Here is a 12,687-nt window from a genome sequence, read left to right as displayed (position 1 = left end):
TCGGAGACCCTCACCCCTCGTGGGGTCTCAGAGGTTGGGCTCAAGCCCATCTGTCTGCACTGTAATTTTATAGTCTTGCAGCCCAAGCCCCATAACCCTGAGTCAGCTGACCCGGGCTTTGCGACAGGTGCCCTGGGTGTGTTAATCACAGTGTAGACATAACATTAGGCTACGTCTCCAGTGCAATGAAACACCCACGACTGGCCCGTGTCACATTAATCAGGGTCATGCGGCTTGGGCTGTAAAGTTGCAGTGTCCGTGTCTCGGCTCAGGCTCAGTCCCCTGCTCCAGGAGCCCAGAAGGTTGGGAGGGGGTTTAGCAAGTGGAAATGGTAAAACCGCAGGGGAGTATTACCCTGGACTCATGGCATTTCTCCTTCGGTCTGTCTGCTTTGGGGCAGGGACAGAAACACGTCCTGCTGCTTTTGTTATTTCAAAGGGTGGTTTAGGATTTTCATTCTCAGACTCGGTGCACAAAACAGGACTCCACCCTCGGCATAAACTAAACGAGCTGCCCACAGATTCTGGCAGCCACAATAAGCATTTGGTGTGAGAGCTCAGACCTGCCCCTGTCCCAGAGGGAGGGTCATCCATGAGGACTGGACCACTGACCTATCAGCTCCTGACTCCCAAACTTTCAGTAACTCTATCCTCAGTGCCTGTGAGTGTAATTTAAAACATAAGAAAAACCACACTGGGCTAGACCGACGGTCCATCTAGCTCTGAATCTTGTCTTCTGACAGTAGCCAATACCAGGTGCCCCAAAAGCAGCTCAGTAAGGTACCACTGGAACTTGAACCCAGGATCTCCTGTATACAAAACAGTGGTTTTAGCCAGCTAAGCCATGGTGCCTACAGCTGCTGAAGGGATCATGTCTGCGCACACCTGACTCTCTGCCAACCTCCATCTGGGCCTGACAAGCTTTGCTGGTGTTTGGATTCAGTAAAGCAGAGGAGCAGGTGAAGTTTTACTCCCAAGGTTCTTTGGACAGATCTACACTACAAAATTAGATCGGTGTAACTACATTACTCAGGGGTGTAAAAATTTACCTCCTAAGCAATGCAGTTATATCAGCCTAACCCGGTGCAGATAGCGCTGTGCCAACAGGAGGGCTTCTTCCATCAACATAGCTTGGGGAGGGGCTTGGTTAGTGAAGATGAAGAGAATAGGTGGCCCATGGCTCTTGCATTTGGGGAGGCTGGGTGTGAGCGCTGGAAGCTCCCTGGAAGTGGGGGGCCCATTGGTGCCCAGACCATGGCACTGCCCCCCCTTCTCCTCTCTCTGAGGCCCCACCTGTGCTCCCCCCTTGCTCCTGTTTGGCCACTTCCCACCCCCGCTCTTCCTCTTTGGCTGAGGACGGCTGAGCCACCTTTCACTCGCTCCTCTCCTCCCGCAAGGCCTTCCTGCCTGCTGCTCGTGCCTCTCCACCCCCTACCACAAGGTCTGCCCACCAGCCGCTACCGCTCTGACCCATCCCTGCAACCCACCCTGCCCACCACTCACCTCTCTGCCCCCCCCTGAGACCCACCCTGCCCACTGCCCCCACCTCCGAGACCTGCTCTGCCCACCGCTCGAACCTCTCTGCCCCTCCCCGGAGACCCACCCTGTCCACGTCTTTATTCGGTCGTCTGTGGTTATTCGATGAAGCATCACGAATGGAATAAAAAGCTGATTTTACTCCCGGGGGTGGAAACAAAGAAGCCACCAACCCCCCAGCATTGCTGCTTTAGTTAAAGTATTTAGTTAAAACAGCTATTGAATGTCCTTCCTATGCCCCTTGTGTCACCAGAGCACATCCATGCTAGCAGTTCTTGGATGGCAAGAGAGAGCAGTGCACTGTGGGCAACTATCCCACTGTGCAACTGGCTGCAGGGTGTTTTGGGAAGGGTTTGCAATGCCTCCCAGGCTGGTACAGCATCACATGATGCAGGTTTCTCTATCCCACCGTTCCACGGGCATCTTACTAGATTACCAGCTGCTTTTCAACTGCAGTGTGCATGGCGGGGTAGAGACTGTGTGTGTGTGTGTTGGGGGAGTGTGTGTGTTGGGGAAGAGTGAGTGTGTTGAGCTAGGTAGGAGCAGATCATTATTATCCCTACTTGAAAGAGGGAGAAGCTACGTCTGAGAAAGGAGAATTGACTTGTCTTAGGTCACACGGCCAGTCAGTGGCAGAGTTGGGAATAGGACCCAAGAGCCCTGATTTTCAAACTAACCATCGGATCTTGAATTTCAGACATTGAATGACCTGAATAAAATGTCCTCAGATGAGCTCCAGACCAACAACAGTGCACAGGAATTTTTATGCAAGTATTTGAGGAGAACGGCAATGTTAGAGAGGAGAATCATGAACTGCTCAGAGACCATTAACGCAGAGAAGCAGCAAAATTCATCAAACACAGAACTGGTTCTGACTTATTTCCTTGGTCTTAAAGAAAACAAGGACCTGAGTCTCCTCCTGTCAATAACCCCTGCTCAGCCAATCAGGGTAGAGACTGAGGACGGGAGGCTGAGGTTCTCACCAGAGAGCCCAAAGGATGGCCCAGGTCACTGGTGGGGATCACTGCCCGAGCACTATTTCAGCCCCCAGTTTTGGGTGGCCCTCCCACAGTGGGAGCTGCAGAGCACTGCCCCGCAACACACACACGCACACACACACACACACACCCCTCCCTCCTGGGAGGTGAACAGGAGAAAGAACAAAAGAAGCAAGAGGCGAAGAGAAAGGAAGGAGGGAGGGAGGGAGGCGAAGGTGAAACACAAAGGACAAACCCTAATGTCCCCAGTGATTCCAAGGGACAAAATCCCAGGTGTGCAATAAAATTCTGCCTCCTTAGATGCTCTAATGGTCTCTTCTGCATAGGCGCCGACTTATATGGGGCTCTGGGGCTTTAGCCCCAGGAATAAATCCCAAGCAGGGGCTCTGCCCCACCAATGTTTTCTCCCCTGCTTGGAGCGCACCCCCCGCCGCCCCGCCACCGTCGCCACGGCTGGAGCTTCCCCCCTCCCTGCCCGGCAGGGGCGGCTCTAGGCACTAGCAAAACAAGCTGGTGCCTAGAGCTGGGGCCCCAGCTCATCCTGCCGCTGCGAGCGGAGGAGCGGCCCATCCCCTGCAGCCGGGGCAGGGCCGCGCTACCGGCTCCGCTTGGGAGAGAGGGATGGCCCCTTACCGGTAGCGCGGCCCCGCCTGGCTGCAGAGGACGGGCCGCTCCTCCTCCGCTTGTTCGCGCCCGGGTCCTACACAGCGCAGCAGCAGCAGCTTGGCTGGGGGGGGCGGGGCTAAGATCCGCCCCACTCAGAGCCGCGTGGTCAGGGGGCGGGGCTGGGAGCTCCGGGCCGAGCGGCTCCTCCCCTGACCACGCGGCTCTGAGCGGGGAAGAGCTCAGCCCCCTCCGGGAGCCATGCGGCTGCAGCGCTGGGCAGGGCCGCTTCTCGAGGCGCGCAGTGAGCGGGGGGTAAGCAGCCGGGGCCGGGGGGTTGGCTAAGGGGCAGGGAGTCCCGGGGACACTCAGGGGGCACAGGTTCTGTGTGGGGGGAGGGCGGTCAGGGGCCAGGAAGGGGGTTGGATTGGGGTCTCAGGAGGTGGTTGTCAGGCATCCCCGACCCCATTACCCCCAGGCCCAGCCCTGACCCCAGCTCAAGCCCAGCCCCACTGAGATGGGCACCCCAAACCCATCCTCCCCACCCAGCCCTGTCCCCAGCTCCAAGCCCAGCCACTCTGAGGTGGGCACCCCCAAACCCATCCTCCCCACCCAGCCCTGACCCCAGCTCCAAGCCCAGCCCCTCGGACTTGGGCACACCCCGGCTCCATCCCCTCACAGCCCTGACCCCAGCTCTGAGCCCAGCCCATCTGATCCGGACATCCCCTGTACCCATTCCCCACAGCCCTGACCCCAGCTCCGAGCCCAGCCCCTCTGATCCGGACACCCCTGTACCCATTCCCCCCACAGCCCTGATCCCCAGCTCCGAGCCGAGCCCCTCTGATCCTGACACCCTCCTGACCCCATTCCCCCCACAGCCCTGACCCCCAGCTCTGAGCCCAGCCCATCTGATACGGACACCCCTGTACCCATTCCTCCCACAGCCCTGACCCCAGCTCAGAGCCCAGCCCCTCTGATCCGGACATCCCCCTGTACGCATTCCCCCCACAGCCCTGACCCCAGCTCCGAGCCCAGCCCCTCTGATCCAGACACCCCTGTACCCATTCCCCCCACAGCCCTGACCCCAGCTCCGAGCCCAGCCCCACAGATCCCGACACCCCTGTACCCATTCCTCCCACAGCCCTGACCCCCAGCTCCGAGCCCAGCCCCTCTGATCCAGACACCCCCCTGACCCCATTCCCCCCACAGCCCTGACCCCCAGCTCCGAGCCCAGCCCCTCTGATCCGGACACCCCCCTGTACCCATTCCCCCCACAGCCCTGACCCCAGCTCCAAGCCCAGCCCCTCTGATCCAGACACCCCTGTACCCATTCCTCCCACAGCCCTGACCCCCAGCTCCGAGCCCAGCCCCTCTGATCCGGACATCCCCCTGTACCCATTCCTCCCACAGCCCAGACCCCCACCGCGGAGCCCAGCCCCTCGGATCCGGACACCCCCCACCCCATACCCCACAGCCCTGACCCCAGCTCCGAGCCCAGCCCCTCTGATCCGGACACCCCTGTACCCATTCCCCCACAGCCTGACCCCAGCTCCGAGGCGAGCCCCTCTGAGCCAGACAACCTCCGACCCCATCTCCCCACAGTCCTGAGCCCAGCCCCTGTGAGCCAGGCACCCCCCAGAGCCCAGCTCCCCACCCAGCCCTGGGCAACAGCAGCACCACCTCCAGGCAGTGACAGCCCATTGGCACCAACCATCACCCAGCAACAGCCCATTATGTAATTGCAAATGTAGACAGACCAGTAAAGCATTTAATGTTTTTAAATAATGTATTTGGTGTATTTTCAAATTATTACAAATTAATTTTCACTAGTTATTTTTTACATTTCCAAATACATGTTACTATAGTATTGCAACTTTTTTTATGGAAGGGCCCCCCAAATTGCTTTGCCCCAGGCCCCTGAATCCTCTGGGTGGCCCTACCCAGTGTGTGTGAGGAGCTGGGGAGGGACGGAGCAGGGTCCCCTGGAGCCGAGCCGGGCTGCGATGGCGGTGAGGGGCTCCTGGAGTGTGTGAGGAGGTGAGCAGCCGGCTGGGTTCGTCGGTGCTGAGCAGGTAGCCCCGCAGCCGGAGATCCTTGCCTTCCCTCCTGCCGGGGCTAGGCCAGGGCACCGTGAGGCTGAAGAGCAGCAGGTCAGGGGCTCTCAGGTCCTCGGCTGCCAGCAGCCAGACAGTAAAACAGAAGGTTTATTAGACGACAGGATCACAGTCTAAAACAGAGCTTGTAGGTACAGAAAACAGGACCCCTCAGTCAGGTCCATCTTGGGGGGTGGGCCTCTCCCGATTTCCCCAGCCAGCTCCAAACTGACACTCCCTCATCTGGCCTTTGTGTCTCTTCCGGACAAGGAGGCCACCTGATCTCTTTGTCCCCAACACTGTCAGTTGGCACTTTGCAGAAACTGAGGCACCCACACAGAATTCAGAGAAAACATTAAGAACATTCCCACTTTGTCACAACAGGTGCAACAAAATTTAATACTGTATATTAAAGCAGGCAAGTGCTGCTTCTGACTTTCCACTTTTAATTGACCCTTGTAATCTTGTAGTGCTGACGCATTGTAGCTTCATTTTATATCAGCTTACAGGGTGAGAGCGGCGGGGGGGGACACACCACCATTTTGGGCCCCACCAAAAATTATACGAACCTGCCGCCTATGAAAGGAGGTGAGTGGTGGGGGGGGGACCGACTCCCCGGCGAGGCAGCAGGCCAGTGGGGGGCTAGGGGGTGAAGAGGGGTGTGATGGTGTGAGCTGGTCACCCTATGGGGGCCGTTTCTTCTCCGTCCCCCCCAAACTTGCCTTTTCGGCCCACAGCTGTTTCGGGGGGGCGGCGCTGGGGACGGAGGGTTTGTTTCTGCGGGGCGGCAGCGCTGGGGGGGTGTTTCAAGGGGCTGGGTGGCACAGCCCAGGGCAGGGCAGCTCCTGAGGCAGGGCTCTGGCACAGGCCAGGGGCAGGGCAGCTCCTGGGGCGGGGCTCTGGCACAACCCGGGGGCAGGGCAGCTTCTGGGGCTGGGGCTCTGGCACAGCCCGGGGCGGGGCAGCTCCTGGGGCGGGGCTCTGGCACAGCCCGGGGCAGGGCAGCTCCTGGGGCAGGGCTCTGGCACAGCCCGGGGCAGGGCAGCTCCTGGGGCAGGGCTCTGGCACAGCCCGGGGTGGGGCAGCTCCTGGGGCAGGGCTCTGGCACAGCCAGGGGCAGGGCAGCTCCTGGGGCAGGGCTCTGGCACAGCCCGGGGCAGGGCAGCTCCTGGGGCAGGGCTCTGGCACATTGTGACGCAGGAGCCCGGGCCCAGCAGCTGCTCCTGGTGGCCACGTGCTGCCAGCAGCGCTGGAGCCGCCCGGGCCGGAGCGGAGCCGCTGTTCTCAGCTGCAGCAGGAGCTGCCCCGCCCGCTGGGCTCCAGGTGGGGACAGAGCCTGGGGCTCCCCTGGGTGCGGCTGGCGGGGCGGGAGGAGAGGCCGGAGCTGCAGGCGGGAAGAGGCGGGGGCAGGCGGGGTTGATCGGTCTCTGGGCACCAGGGAGCCCCGGGGCAGAGTGTGTGTGAGTGTCCCGGGCCCAGGCGTGCGCATGGGGAGCCCGGCACCCCAATGCCCTGAGCCCCGGCTGGGAGGCTGCTCCCCTCCCGTGGGGGCTCCGGGAGGCTGCGGCGGCTGCAGGCGGGTGCTCGGCCCCGGGAATGACCCGCTGCCGGCAGCTTGTGGCGCCTCCTCCGCGGAGCTTTTCCCGGGGCGGCCTGGCGCAGCTGCGATCAGCTGTTTGCTGGGCAGGCTCCGCTCCTCTGCTCCCCCGCTCCTGGGGCTGGTGAGCCCCCAAACAGCCCCAGGGGTCGGGGCGGGGCCAGCAGCAGCAGAGCCCCCGCCCCTGGGGCTCCCCCTCCGCGTGAATCGCTGCTCCTGACCTCCAGGCTCGGCTCCGGCCACAGCAGCGGCGGGTGCCCCGGGGAGCCCAGCTGGGCTGGGGCTGGGGCTGGGGCAGGTTGGGGGGAGGAGAAGCTCCAGATACCGGTAGGAGGTGGGGGGAGGAGAAGCCCCGGACTGGGCTGGAGCCACGCTGGGTGGGTTGGGGGAAGGAGAAGCCCGGGCCCCTGCAGGACCTGCACTGGGGATGGAGGGCGAGGAGCCCCGTGGGGCAGGAGGAGAACCCCGGACCCTGGCAGAAGATGTGGGGCTGAAGTCCCGGCTCGGGAGCCCCAGCCACCTTAGGGCAGAAGTTGCAGGGCTGAAGCCCTGACCCCCCTCTGTGTGGAGCTGGCCTGAGCCCCTCTCGCTCCCATCCCCCCTGTGGAGCTGGCTCCCACTCTCCGGCTGTGGAGAAATTCAGCCCAAATCTCCCCATGTTGGTATCTTCATTCCCCCCCACCCCATCACCCAGCCATGGATGGATTTAGTCCAGGAGGCAGGGTCAGTGTTGGCCCCATTGGGCAGGTGGGATCTAGGGCACAAGGAGGTGAAGTGACTTTCCCAAGGCTAAGCAGGGAGTCTGTGGCAGAGCAGAGACTCAAACCCAGAACACCTGAGCCTGAGTCCTGTGCCTTAACCACTAGGCAACCTTCCCCCCGAAGGAGAGGGAACCTCCTCTGCCACTTTAGGGCTTGGCTACACTTAAAAATTTGCAGCGCTGCAGCAGGGTGTGAAAACACACCCGATGCAGCGCTGCAAATTGCTGCGCTACAAAGCGCCAGTGTAATCAAAGCCCCAGCGCTGTCCTTTCTTCCCCACAGGGAGCTGGAGTACGGACAGCGCAGGGAGAGCTTTCTCCCAGCGCTGGTGCTTTGACTACAGTTAGCGCTTCAAAGCGCTGCCGCGGCAGCACTTTGAAGTGCTAAGTGTAACCAAAGCCTTTGAGTGTGTGGGTGGGAGCAGCCACTAGACAGAGCTGCCAGGAGGTGGGGAGGGGTTGGATAGTTGGGGTGATTAGAGGGTGGGGGGGCCTCTGGAGGGGGCGGTCAGGGGACAAGGAGCAGGGGGGTTGGATGGGTTGAGGGTTTGGGGGTGCCTGGGGGGGGTGGAGTGGGGTCAGGGCAGGCAGGGAGCAGAGGGAGTTGGATGGGTCGGGAGTTGTCGGGGTCCTGTCGGGGCGGGGAGCGGTTGGATGGGGCGTGGGAGTCCCAGGGTTTTGTCTGGGGTGGAGGTGTAGATAAGGGTCAGGGGACAGGTAGGGTCCTAGGAGTCAGTTATAGTGGGGGTCTCAGGAGGGAAGTCAGGGGACAAGGACCAGGAAGGCTTAGATAGGGGGTTGGGTCCTGGAGGGCAGTTAGGGGCAGGGTCCCAGGAGGGGGCAGTCAGGGGACAAGGAGCGGGGGGGTTGGGGGTTCTGAGGGGGGCAGGAAGGGGGAGGCAGTGGATGGGGTGGGGCTAGGGCGGGGCTCCCTGGGTGCACACCCTAATGAAATGTGCTACGCACGCCTATGGTCACGGGGGTGAGCCACTTGCATCCTTTTCCTGTTTGTGCCGTTTCTTTCTATCTCAAAACCTGAGAACAATTCTCTCTAGTTCTTCCCCTTCTCTCTCCCCTCCCCACATGTGGCTAGAAAATCCAAGGAGATTCCCTCGTTTTCCCTAAAATTATTGACTCTCTAGTCTCTTATTTTTCCCTATTTTGTCCATAATTCTTCAATTCTCCTCAGCTTTGGGATGTTAACCCAACCCGTTTTATCTGCAGCAATTTGTCCTTGGGTAGGTGGGAATTTGCTGTCCTGTGTCATTCCCTGTGATGTTGATATAAACTGGGACTATATAGAATATGGTTTGCAACCAAGGTCCTGTAGTGGCACCAAATCTTATGTAAAAAGGGGTCATATAAGGTGTCTAAGACCAGGTTATGGGTTGCTGGTTATGATTATGCTGTCTGTATGCATGTATCCTTTTGTAGTTGAAGTTATGAATATTGAATCTATACTGTCTGTATTTCAAATTTGTGCTGTGTTTTTGGAAACATTCTAGACAAGTTGGTGTTAGCTTTGCCTAGCCTGTGTGATGTCCCATTAAGGACCATCAGCTACACAATTGACCCATGGAGAGAAGGCAGACACGCCTTGTAACTCAGCAAAGTGCAGGGACTGGCCCATGTGACCCCAGACTCCATTTTGCTGTAATTTTCCACAGTAAGGAACAAAGAGGTTCTTACACCTGGAAAAGCCTGTATAAGGCTAATGCCTCATCTCCATCTTGTCTTCAATCCTGCTTCTTACCTCTGGAGGGACTTTGCTACAAGCTGAAGCTCTACACAAGGGACTGATGACCAATCCCAGCTGGGGATGTTCCAGAGACTTGATTTGAACCTGCAGTTTATGCCATCACTGCTACAAGCCTGAACTAAGAACTTTGCCATTACTGTATGTAATTGATTCCATTTAACCAATTCTAGCTCTCATCTCTATCTTTTCCCCTTTATGAATTAACCTTTATATTTTAGATTCTAAAGGATTGGCAACAGCATGATTTGTGGGTAAGATCTGATTTGTATATTGACCTGGGTCTGGGGCTTGATTCCTTGGGATCGAGAGAACCGTTTTCTTTTATTGGGGTTTTGGTTTTCATAACCATTCATCCGCAGGACAAGTGGCCCTAGTGGTGATACTGGTAGACTGGAGTGTCTAAGTTTCAGAGTAGGTGTATTCTATTTGCTACCCAAGATCCATAAACCTGGAAATCCTGGACACCCCATCATCTCAAACATTGGCACCTTAACAGCAGGATTGTCTGGCTATGTGGACTCTCTCCTCAGGCCCTATGCTACCAGCACTCCCAACTATCTTCGAGACACCACTGACTTCCTGAAGAAACTATAATCCCTTGGTGATCTTCCAGAAAGCACCATTCTGGCCACTATGGATGTGGAAGCCCTCTACACGAACATTCCCCACAAAGATGGACTACAGGCCGTCAGGAACAGTATCCCCGATAATATCACGGCAAACCTGGTGGCTGAACTTTGTGACTTTGTCTTCACCCACAACTATTTCACATTTGGGGACAATGTTTACCTTCAAGTCTTGCATCCGAAGAAGTGGGTATTCACCCACGAAAGCTTATGCTGCAAAACGTCTGTTAGTCTATAAGGTGCCACAGGATTCTTTGTTGCTTTTACAGATCCAGACTAACACGGCTACCCCTCTGATACTTCAAGTCAGTGGCACTGCTATGGGTACCCGCATGGCCCCTCAATATGCCAACATCTTTATGGCTGACTTAGAACAACGCTTCCTTAGCTCTCGTTCCCTAACGCCCCTACTCTACTTGCGCTACTTTGATGACATCTTCATCATCTGGACTCATGGAAAAGAAGCCCTCGTGGAATTCCACCGTGATCTTAACAATTTCCATCCCACCATCAACCTCAGCCTAGACCAATCCACACAAGCGGTCCATTTCCTAGACACTACTGTGCTAATAAGCGATGGTCACATAAACACCACCCTATACCGGAAACCCGCTGACCGCTATACTTACCTACATGCCTCCAGCTTCGATCCCGGACACACCACACGATCCATTGTCTACAGCCAAGCACTAAGATACAACCGTATTTGCTCCATTCCCTCAGACAGAGATAAACACCTACAAGATCTCTATCAAGCATTCTTAAAACTACAATACCCATCTGCTGAAGTGAAAAAACAGATTGACAGAGCCAGAAGAGTACCCAGAAGCCACCTACTACAGGACAGGCCTAACGAAGAAAATAACAGAACGCCACTAGCCATCACCTACAGCCCCCAACTAAAACCTCTCCAGCGCATCATCAAAGATCTACAACCTATCCTTAAGGATGATCTCTCACTCTCACAGATCTTGGGAGACAGGCCAGTCCTCGCTTACAGACAGCCTCCCAACCTGAAGCAAATACTCACCAGCAACCGCACACCATACAACATAAACACTAACCCAGGAACCTGTCCTTGCAACAAAGCCTGATGCCAGCTCTGTCCACATCTATTCAAGTGACACCATCATAGGACCTAATCACATCAGACATGCCATCAGGGGCTCGTTCACCTGCACATCTACCAATGTGATATATGCCATCATGTGCCAGCAATGCCTCTCTGCCATGTACATTGGCCAAACTGGACAGTCTCTACGCAAAAGAATAAATGGACACACATCTGACATGAGGAATCATAACATTCAAAAACCAGTGGGAGAACACTTCAACCTCTCTAACCACTCAGTGACAGACTTGAAGGTGGCAATTTTGCAACAAAAAAACTTCAAAAACAGACTCCAAAGAGAAACTGCTGAACTGGAATTAATATGCAAATTAGATACAATTATCTCTGGCCTAAACAGAGACTGGGAATGGTTGGGTCATTACACTAATTGAATCTAGTTCCCTATGTTAAGTTCTCCTCACACCTCCTATGGATCATCTTAATTACCACTTCAAAAAGTTTTTTCCTCCTGCTGATGATAGCTCATCTCAATTGATTAGACTTTTCCGGTTGGTATGCATACTTCCACCTTTTCATGTTCTCTGTATGTATAAATATCTCCTGTCTGTGTGTTCCATTCTATGCATCCAAAGAAATGAGCTGTAGCTCACGCTAAAATAAATTTGTTAGTCTCTAAGGTGCCACAAGTACTCCTGTTCTTTTTGTGGAGTATCTAAGGAAATTGCTTGTGTGACTTGTGGTTAGCCAGTGGTGTGAAACCAAACTCCTCTTTGGCTGGCTGGTTTGGTTTGCCTTACAGGTGGAAAAACCCCAGCCTAGGGCTGTAACTGCCCTGTTTAAGCAATTGGTCCTGAACTGGCACTCTCAGTTGGGTTCCGCCAGGACCGTATCGTCACACCCAACAAGCTACACTGAGGCAAAAACTACCCGAGCCTTCCATCCACTAGGGCTGTACATGGCGTTGGCTGCTCAAGTTAGTGATCTTGGGGTAAAAAGGAAATTTTAGTTGTAGAGCAGATGCAGCCCAGGTGCAGGGGTTGGCATTAGCTTCCCTCTTGACCTGACCTAAACTCCATCACTTTCCCTAGTCTAAACAAACCCTGAGCATCACGGTTATACTGTTCCCCCATTTCACAGCAATTGTTAGTCATCGAGTTCTCCCTTTGGAAACCAATTGTTTCATTCCCAGTTGCTCTGATGTTGGTTCAGGTTGTGCTGGGGAGCAGATATTTTTGCTACCATTTTCCTCACTTAAAATATATTGAACTATAACAAAGTGCGGGAACAGCGCAGGGATAGGGGAAAATGTCATTTCTCCTCTATAACAGCAGAAGAACATAGGGAATCCCTCTGATTTACCCTGATTCCTCATCACCATCCCAATCTCCCTTTTGTTCAGCTTCTTAGGCCTATATTTTTTCTAAAGGGCTGGGAAGAGGATTCCCTCGTAAATTACTTGTAATTAAACAAAGTACCCATGCATTTGGCTACCAAAGCCGCTCTGGCCCAGGCCTTGCAGGAGGTTGCTCCTGAAGATATTGCCTTCCTATTCAGCTGCATGTTGCCTATTATTTGGGAAATACAATCCCTATCTAGGTAGAGATGGGAAAAATGGAAGTGACATTTCTGTTTAGCTCACACCTG

The sequence above is a fragment of the Mauremys reevesii genome, linkage group 14 (assembly GCF_016161935.1).
Source record: "Mauremys reevesii isolate NIE-2019 linkage group 14, ASM1616193v1, whole genome shotgun sequence".
Taxonomy (NCBI): domain Eukaryota; kingdom Metazoa; phylum Chordata; order Testudines; family Geoemydidae; genus Mauremys; species Mauremys reevesii.
Note: the sequence above shows the minus strand (reverse complement) of the source record.